This window comes from Alligator sinensis, unplaced genomic scaffold, assembly GCF_000455745.1.
Source record: "Alligator sinensis unplaced genomic scaffold, ASM45574v1 scaffold148_1, whole genome shotgun sequence".
Classification (NCBI taxonomy): domain Eukaryota; kingdom Metazoa; phylum Chordata; order Crocodylia; family Alligatoridae; genus Alligator; species Alligator sinensis.
This window is the reverse complement of record NW_005842407.1, coordinates 1,371,719-1,380,539: the sequence shown is the minus strand read 5'-3', so window position 1 is coordinate 1,380,539 and position 8,821 is coordinate 1,371,719. Positions and strand designations below refer to the sequence as shown.

Genomic DNA, 8,821 nt, shown 5'->3' with positions numbered 1-8,821 from the left:
CTAGTGGTATTTACATAGCCAAGTAATGTGTGTGATTTTTGTCACTTAGGCACTGTTCAGACTTTGCTTCTGCCTATAGCCAGGATTACAAAGATGGGAGAGGAGGAGAGTGCTTCTGTGTTTTAGTCCCATAGTCTAAGGGTTAGGGCACTGGCCAGGAAGTAGAAGCCCTTGGTTCTAGGTGTCCCTCAACCCCGGGGGTGGGGGTTGAATTTGACGAGGCTGAAGTTGGTTGTTTATTCCTGGTTCCCTGTTCCTTATTCCCAGTTCCTTACTCCTTATTCCTGGTTCCCAGTTCCTTTACAAAGCTAATCTAGACCCAATAAAAGCTTGTTATTAATGAATTACAAATCCTAAAGAGAGAATTTCATTAGTTATGCATATGTACTAATTAATATGTAAAATAATTTCCCACATCAAGTACAGAGGCCTAAATGAAGCTCAGATTAGGATGTGATTATGGGGCAAAATACTTCTTAGGCCACCCCAGACTTCCTCTCGATGCCACCTGGGGACTGTCCCAAAGAACCCTGACCACAGTCCTGCCCGGCCCAAAGCACAGTTTGGCCGTGTCAGGCTGCCAACTGATAGCCCCTATGCCCGCTCTACTAAGTATAATGGCTCAAATAAGGAACAGGTTTTTGGGCTAGCATTATGGCTAAAAATTGTTTGGGCCACCCACCAGAATATCTCTGCGCCACCAAGGGACTCCCGCAGACGCATCTGACCAGAGACATGCTGGCCCCAAAGCATGGTTTGGTCGTGCCAGACTGCCAACTGTCAGGACCGCTGCCACTGTGATAAGTATATAGACCCGAATAATGAACTAGAATCTGGGCTGTGATTTATAGCTAGAAATCCTTCTTGGGACACCCCATGCCATGCCTCTGTGGCACCGGGGGACTGTCCTGGACATCTCTGACCAGAGACCTGACCAGCCCAAAGCACGGTTTGGCTGAGCCAGGCTGCCAGTTGACAGCACTCCAGCCCCTGTGCTAAGTATATGGGTTTGAATTAGATATTGGTTTCTTGGGTGGGATTAGAGATGGAAATGCTTCTTGGGCCACCCCACACTATGACTCTGTGGCATCAGGACACTCTCCTGGACATCTCTGACCAGCATCTTGCCCACCCAAAGCGTGGCTCGGCCATGCCAGGCTGCCAACTGACAGCCCCCCACTCCCACTGTACTAAATGCATTGGCTTGAATAAGGAATTGGCTTTTGGGCTGGGATTATACTTAGAAATCCTTTTTGGGCCATGCTGTGACACACCTCTGTGCCACCAGGGAACTCTGCTGGACATCTCTGACAAGAGACTTGCCTGGCCCAAAACACGGTTTGTCTCTGCCAGGGTACTAACTGACAGCCCCCCAGCCACTGTGCTAAATATATGGACCTAAATAATGTCCTCTCCCCTCCAGTGCTTCGGGTCTGACCCCATCCCCCTCCCCACTTTGGATCCAAGCCCAATCCCCTCCTTCCTCCCACCACTTCAGTTAGATCCCACTCCCACCCCCTCCCCGCCACTTCAGGTCTGACCCTGCTCCCCTCCTCCCTCCCCAGCCACTTTGGGTCTGCCTGCCCCCCATCTCCCCCTGGCTGCTGGTTGTTCTGGGGGGCATCCAGGATGGGCAGCCAGTGCAATACCCCATTTGCCCTCAGGCAGGGAGGCCGGGGGCCCTTGGGCGGCTGGGGCACATTCCCCACCGCCAAAATTCCCCGGCAGCGGTGCAAACTTGGGCCCATGCAATGTGTGCCACCCAGCCAATAGCCACCCGCCCTCTTGGGGGTGCACGCGCAGTTGGCTAGAAGCATTATGGACAGTCAGACATACAGACAGACACACAGACAGACAGACTAAGCCTTTTATTATATTAGTGGGCTGGGGGGGGGAGTGGGGCTGCAGTTAGCAGCATGGCATGAAGAAACCATGCTCTGGGCCGGGCAAGACTCTGGTCAGGGATGTCCAGGGCAGTCTACCGGTGCCACAGACTCATAGTGTGGGGTGGCCAAGAAGGATTTCCATCTCTAATCCCAGCTCAGAAAGAGTTCCTCATTAAAGCCATTGTCCTTAGTACAGTTGCTGGGAGGAGTGGTGGGGGAGGCGGGGAGAGGCTCTGAGTTGGCAGCGTGGCAGAGCCAAACCCTGCTTTGGGCCAGACAATACTCTGGACAGGGATGCCTGGGAGAGTCACCCAGTGCCACAGAGTCAGAGTGGGGTGGTCCAACAAGGACTTCGTCTCTAATCCCGGCCCAAAAAACAGTGCCTTATTCAAGCCATTTTACTTAGAACAGTGCCTGGGGTGCTGTCAGATAGCAGCTGGGCATGGCCAAAGCGCCTTTTGGGCCAAGCAAGTCTCTGGTCAGAGACGTCCATGAGAGTCCTCCGGTGGCACAGAGGTATGCCATGGGGTGACTCAAGAAGGATTTCTAGCTGTAATCCTAGCCCAAAAGCCTGTTTCTTCCTCAGGTTCACATACTTAGCACAGTGGCTGGGGTACTGTCAGTTGGCAGCCTGGCACAGCCAAACCATGCTTTGGGTCAGGCAAGTCTCCAGTTAGATACGTTCATGAGTGTCCCCTGGTGGCACAGAGATGTAGTCTGTGGTGGCCCAAGAAGGATTTCTAGCTATAATCCCAGCCCAAACCCAGTTCCTTATTCAAGCCCCATTATACTTAGTAGAGTGGGCGTGGGGGCTGTCAGTTGGTAGCCTGGCACGGCCAAACTGTGCTTTGGGCCGCGCAGGACTGCGGTCAGGGTTCTTTGGGACAGTCCTCCAGTGGCATAGACAGGAAGTTTGGGGTGGCCCAAGAAGTATTTTGCCCCATAATCGCTTCCTAATCTGAGCTTCATTTCGGGTTCTGTATTTGATGTTGGATATTATTTTACATGTTAATTAGTATATCTACCTTGCTAATGAAGTGCTCTCTCTTTAGAATGTGTAATTCATTAATAACAAGCTTTTATTGGATCTAGATTAGCTTTTGAAAAAGGAAGCAGGAACCGGGAATAAGAAACCGGGAACAAGGAATAAGGAACTGGGAATAAGGAACCAACTTCAGGCTCATTGAAAGATAAAAATATTTCAGGCTCATTGAATTTGCACCTCTCATTTCCCAAGAAATGGCCAACAATTTAACCGGCCTGCTCTTGAAGCTGCCCCACTGGGCAACTCAGGCCTACTCCTGAAGCTGCCCCACTGGGCACCTATGAGGTGGCATAGGTTAGTGACATGGTCACATGCTCTGGAAGGGAAGAAGTTCCAGCCCCAGATCCCCCACAGATTTTCTGCACTTTGCATTTCATATTCATTGGATAACATGGAGAACTAGCAACAGGATGGTGTCTGCCCCACTGGTGACATTCTCTTGATGTCCTGCTATCTTCCAGAAATTGTCAAGTTAGCACTACTAATGTACTTTCTATCCCATGTCCTGACCAAACTGTATTACACTGGGTGGTTCTTGTTTTGTTTCCTTCCTTCAGTATTTGCTTCAGTTTCTACTGGTCTGTAGTTTGCTCAGGAACAGAAGGTTTGATCTTGGGTGGGTGGCTGGTGGTTATATCCGGCTTATCCAGTATGGAATTCTTTGCTCTTGGTTAGACTACAGTGTGCTTGAAGGAGAGGTGGAAAAATCTCTTCAGTGAGCCTGAATATTCAGCTTTAAAATTTCCCGAAGGTCTCACTGGCACAGGCCCCCATCAGGGAGATGATTCCCTGTAAGCCAACCCTGCCTTCAGTGGGGCACCATGCAGTGCAGGGATCCACCCACAGCCTCTCGCATGATAAGGGCTCTGCAGCTCTAGGAACCTTGTCTACAGTGTTGCTACTTCAGGGACTGTAAATATGTTTTTAATTTCTTTAGGTTACATTAGACCTAAGAAGGGACTTCTAGTCATCTTATTGTGCATGTTATTTTTTAAACATCTTTTTAAACTTCAATGGCTAATTTTTATTTAGATGAAAGGAAGGGACTTTGTAAAGTCATCTCCCAACCTGAAATATTTCTATTAAGATGTAAAAATGAATATACAGTAGAAATGGCAAATTTCTTGTGTGGCAAGAGATTCATTTTATTTTGATTTTTTTGTTATGGCTCATGGACTGGAGCATAAACTTCATTCACTAATTTTACAACTAAATTCATACCCATGTCAGTGTGAGGTTTGCACAGAAATCAATGCAGGACATGGTTTCTGTGCAGTTACCAAAGGTGTAGTTGTAATGATAGGTGCACATTCACTTCCCTTTAGTACCACTGGTATTTTTCCCCTTTCTTTTCTTTGTCTTTCCTTACTTCACTTTCCCTGTTCCTTTAGCCTTCCCGATATTTGAGTATCTCCTGTCTTTCCTTAGTGTTTTTCTCCTTCAGCAGCTTTTGACTGCTTAGTGGTCATGAGTATCTTCCACAAGGCCTTCGATGAAATAGCAATGAAATGGTTAGTGGTTAATTTAACTGAGATGGTTAAAGTGTCATCTGATGGAGTTATAGAAAACTGTGGTCTGTTAGCCAGTGTGGATGAATTCACCATAATTCTGATTCTCTACTAGTGCTGCCCCCCCTCTCCCCGCCTCTCTCAATTATTAACTCTGTATAAGTGATCACTACTTGATAATTCATGCAGATTTACATTCCCCTGGGAATCGTACATTAATTAGGGCTGACTATAAGCAGTGTGGGGGAGTTTCTAGTTCTCGGGGCCATTGTTTCAGGCTTCCTGTACACACATACCTGTCTTTATTGCTTAAATATTACTTGCATCCTATTCCTTGCATCTCATTTACATCCCTGTTTCTCAGTGTGATAATCCTAAATTCACCACTTTTCTTTCAGATAAGCGGTCATTCCTACAGGACTTTAAGAGCCCAGAAAGGAAGAGCAACTGCATCTACATTGTCAGTATAATTCTGCTCCTTCTCATCATTTGGGTCTTAGCAATTGCACTAGGTAAGTTTTTTTGATTATTGGGAAGAGCTGGAGTAATACTCTGTTACAGGGGTCAGAAACATTTCTGGTCAGGGTGCTAAAAATGCATGCAACCTTGACTTATAAGGTGTTGGCATGCCAGGGACACCTGACAGGGCAGCTGTGAGGGCCTGATCCTTGTCGTGGCAGCGCACCCCGACCCCTTCCCCACCATTTGCCCTGAAGCATACATTCCAAGCAAAAAACCCGTGTGTGCCAGGAGTTGGCTACACCTATTACCTTCTTTTAAATATATATTTTTATCTCTAATTGACACTCCTAAGCTTTGTGCAGGTAAATAGTAAAATTATTCTCCACTGTTACATGATGTGCAAGGAGCTAAAATTACCCATGTCTTCACTTCTTGATCCCTCTGCAGTCCTAATAGACTTTTACTTGAACAGCAATGTAAAATAGTGTCACCCAGAAATGCTATTGTGGTTAAATGCTCATTTACTGTCATTTTAATTATGTTTTAATTCCTAGTTTTGAAACAGCTCATGTTCATTCTGCCCTGGTGAAATTCCATTAAAGGTGCTATTGGGATAGGCCTGAAAATGCCATTTACACTAAAGGGAAGGCAGAGGGGAAATCAGCCAAAGAGATTGGTTCCCAACCAGTATTGTTTTGTTGCTTTTTATTTTTTGCTTTATTTTCTTAATCCCCCTTTTTGACCCAAGGGGCCAGCCAAATTCACGGGTTGTCGTGGTTAGCTGAACAACCTGCAGGTCCCTGCAGATTGGAACACGAGTTTAACTGGGGATCATTTGCAAGGTAACACCATGAAGCTCTGTGTTCTTGGAGGATTTGGGGATGGCTCTGAGCACGTGCTGCACCACATGGCTGCAAACAGCAGCACCGAGCAGACCACTCTTCTAATGAAGATCCAAGTTCTTGCAATCCAAATGGAGTTACTTTATAACTGCACAGAGCTGTCTGCATGAAACACGGTGGCAGCAGATGAGAACCACAGTGAAGAATGTGTGATTTGAAGCATCACCCACACAGGGAAGAAAGCAGGCAGCATGGAGGGCCTCAGACCCCTTGCATATTTGGATTTCTATCAAGAAACCTGGGAGCAGCATGGAAGCACTGGAAGGAAGAGCTAAACATACACATGGCTGACTGCTGGACAAGATGAGAAAATAAAGATAAATCTTTCTCATTACCTCATTGGGACAAAGGGCATAGAAGTGAATGCAACACTTCTGAGGGGCCTAATATGTCAGAGCAGCTGAGGAGGGCTTTTGATAAGTAAACATTAAGTTAAAAGTGAGACTGTGGAAAGGTACTCTTTTGGGCAGGGGGTGGCTTTTGAGGTGGGGGGTTGCACAGTGGGTTGTTTTTTTTTAAACCGGGAATCAGGATTTAGAAGAGGAATAGATAATTATGTTACAGAGCTGAAAACATTGGCATCCAGTATAATTTGGGGACCATAACAAACTCTCTTATTAGAGACAGAATGATTTGTGGGACATCTGATCCTATCCTAGGGAAGAGATTGTTTAGAGAGGCTGATCTGCCTCTGGGCAAGTGTCCAAATTTTACAAGCAGCTGAATCAGTTAAGGGAAGAATCACAACAATTGCTGGTGTAGAACAAATACACAGGGTCAATATGAAGAGACCCGGGAGCCAGAACAAAGATGGGACTACTGAAAATGTGGTCCCCAGGGTCCAGTGCTGGTACTAAGGGAAACAGGATGTAAGACAGAAGAAGTGCCTAACATATGGCAAAGATGCCTTAGCTTTGGGACACAAAAACAGGTTTTGTGTCCCAATGCTGCAACATCCGCAAAAGAAATAAAGCCAGAATATAAACAGTAAGGGAGGACACTGAAATGTTTGATAAGTGAGGTGAAGACTTTTCTGTGACTTTAGGAGTTTGAAATACTCTGAACATGCATACTCTACAGAAGAAAGCTGATAAACTGTCATCTGCTATATTTGCAGCTCTGCTAATGAACCAGCAATCAGTCAGATTTCAGCTTGATGGTGGAACCAGATGCAAATTCCTACACAACTACTCTCAACAGTGAAATCCAATTGGAGAGGTGTGAGCAAATGTAGAGGGACCTACTTAAATTGTGGTTTTGCGATTTGCATGGAAACTATGAAAAACGGCATTTGCTGCGATTACCACGAAAAATACATTTCCCACAATTTTGTGTGGAATCAGTGGAAAAAATAAAATAAAATAAAAGCTTAGCAGAATACAAAGAAAGCATGGCAATTCCTGCAGGCATTGAGCAGGTGGGTTGAGAGAGTGCTACTGTAGACGCTGAGCTGGTGACATAGACACAGTGAAGGCTCTAGTCAGGAAAGTGAAAGAGTTTTGACCCCTTCTTTTAAGAAGCCACATGCAATGCTGCAATCTGAAGATGCTGAATGAAAAGAAATCCAAGAAAGCTAATTACATTTCAGCTCAGAACCATGTAAGGAAGCTCCCTGTAGGAACCTTGCATGGAGATGGTGGTAAATTATTTTGTTCACTGTGGATCGTGACCCCGGATGCATCGAGGAAAAACAGCACTGATTGGCATTTAGAGTCTGAATTGCATATAAAACAAAAGGCTGCTGCAGAGCCTGAAGGTTAGAGCAAGAAACAAAGAACTATGTCCTCAATCTTTAACAGAACCACTGAAAGCAGTTTGACAAGAAGAAAGGCTACATTCGCACTAGTGGAGGCATTCATGGCCGACAGCATTCCTCTGGAGAAAACTGATAACCAGGGCTGTCCCGTCCTATCCTTTGAAATCTGAGGCTGCAGTAGGCCTCCGCAACCAAGGCCACAGAGGACCCCACACCCTGCAGCTGTGGACACTCTGGCACCACCCCCGCTGCCACCCCCACCGGTTTCTGCAGGTGCTTGCCACTCTCCCCCTGCACTGCTGACAGCTTCTCCACATCAGGGGGCCCCAAAACTATAACTTGCAGGGGAAAAAACTTTGGGCCAGCCCTGTTGATAACCTTAAATGAAGGTACTACTTGAAGAAATATGTACTAAATGCTGAGAGTTTCCCATATGCAAACAATCTTCACCCAGATCAACCAGCAGGAGTCATAGCTTTGGATCTTCAGTCTGATTCATATTCTGCCAATGCATATTTTGTCATTTCAAGTGTAGTACACAAAGCTACAAATGCCCGAGATAACAATGTTCTGCACTTTTTTTTTCTGTACCTGGGAACGGCACATACCATGACCTGCCTGTTTTTCAAACAGAGCCAATTCACCTTGCATCTCTCAAGTTTTCTACTGTGGTACAAGCTATAGTGAGCAGGGGTGCACCAATAAATATTGTTTGGGGCAGAACCGATGGCTGATGATTAACCAGCCATATCAACCAATACCGATCCGATAGCTGTTATGCAGCCCAGGAGCTTGGAGAGTACCATTCAGCTGGTAAGTCTAAGGGGGGGAAGGGGTATGGAGGGGGCAGGTCAAGGCCATAGTGAGGGAGGGAGTGGGGCTGGGACTGAAGGAGCGGCAGAGGCAGGGGCATGGGTAGCCACTGCCCAGCCGGGACAGGGTGGGGTGCAGGACAGCCACAGGCAGCTCGTTGGGGAAGGGCAGGTTGGAAGGGGCAGCTCCCACTGCTGCGTACACCCCAGCGGGGTATGGGAGACATGTACCCCCAGATTTGTGCACAAGGCAAGGGCAGGCTGCCGCTGCAGGTTTGGGGACAGGAGCTGCACCGGCTTCTTCCTGACGGGGGGCTGGGTCGGGGCTGTGCTGAAACAGGTGGCGGTGGTGTTGGGAGGGGGAGCTACAGAGGGCTACGACAAAATTTGTTGTGGCTGTACTCTCCCGTGAAGCCATTGCTCCCCATACCACTGCCCCAACCCCCCCGC

At 47.1% G+C, this 8,821-nt stretch overlaps 1 long non-coding RNA gene across 1 annotated transcript in view; it reads left to right on the top strand.

The window, feature by feature from the left end:
* The window catches only part of LOC112551291, a 15,018-nt gene that overhangs the window by 573 nt on the left and 5,624 nt on the right, over positions 1–8,821 (top strand). The window contains exon 2 of the long non-coding RNA XR_003095568.1: positions 4,838–4,951. This is a non-coding gene — a long non-coding RNA (uncharacterized LOC112551291). The remainder of the gene's footprint in view (positions 1–4,837; positions 4,952–8,821) is intronic.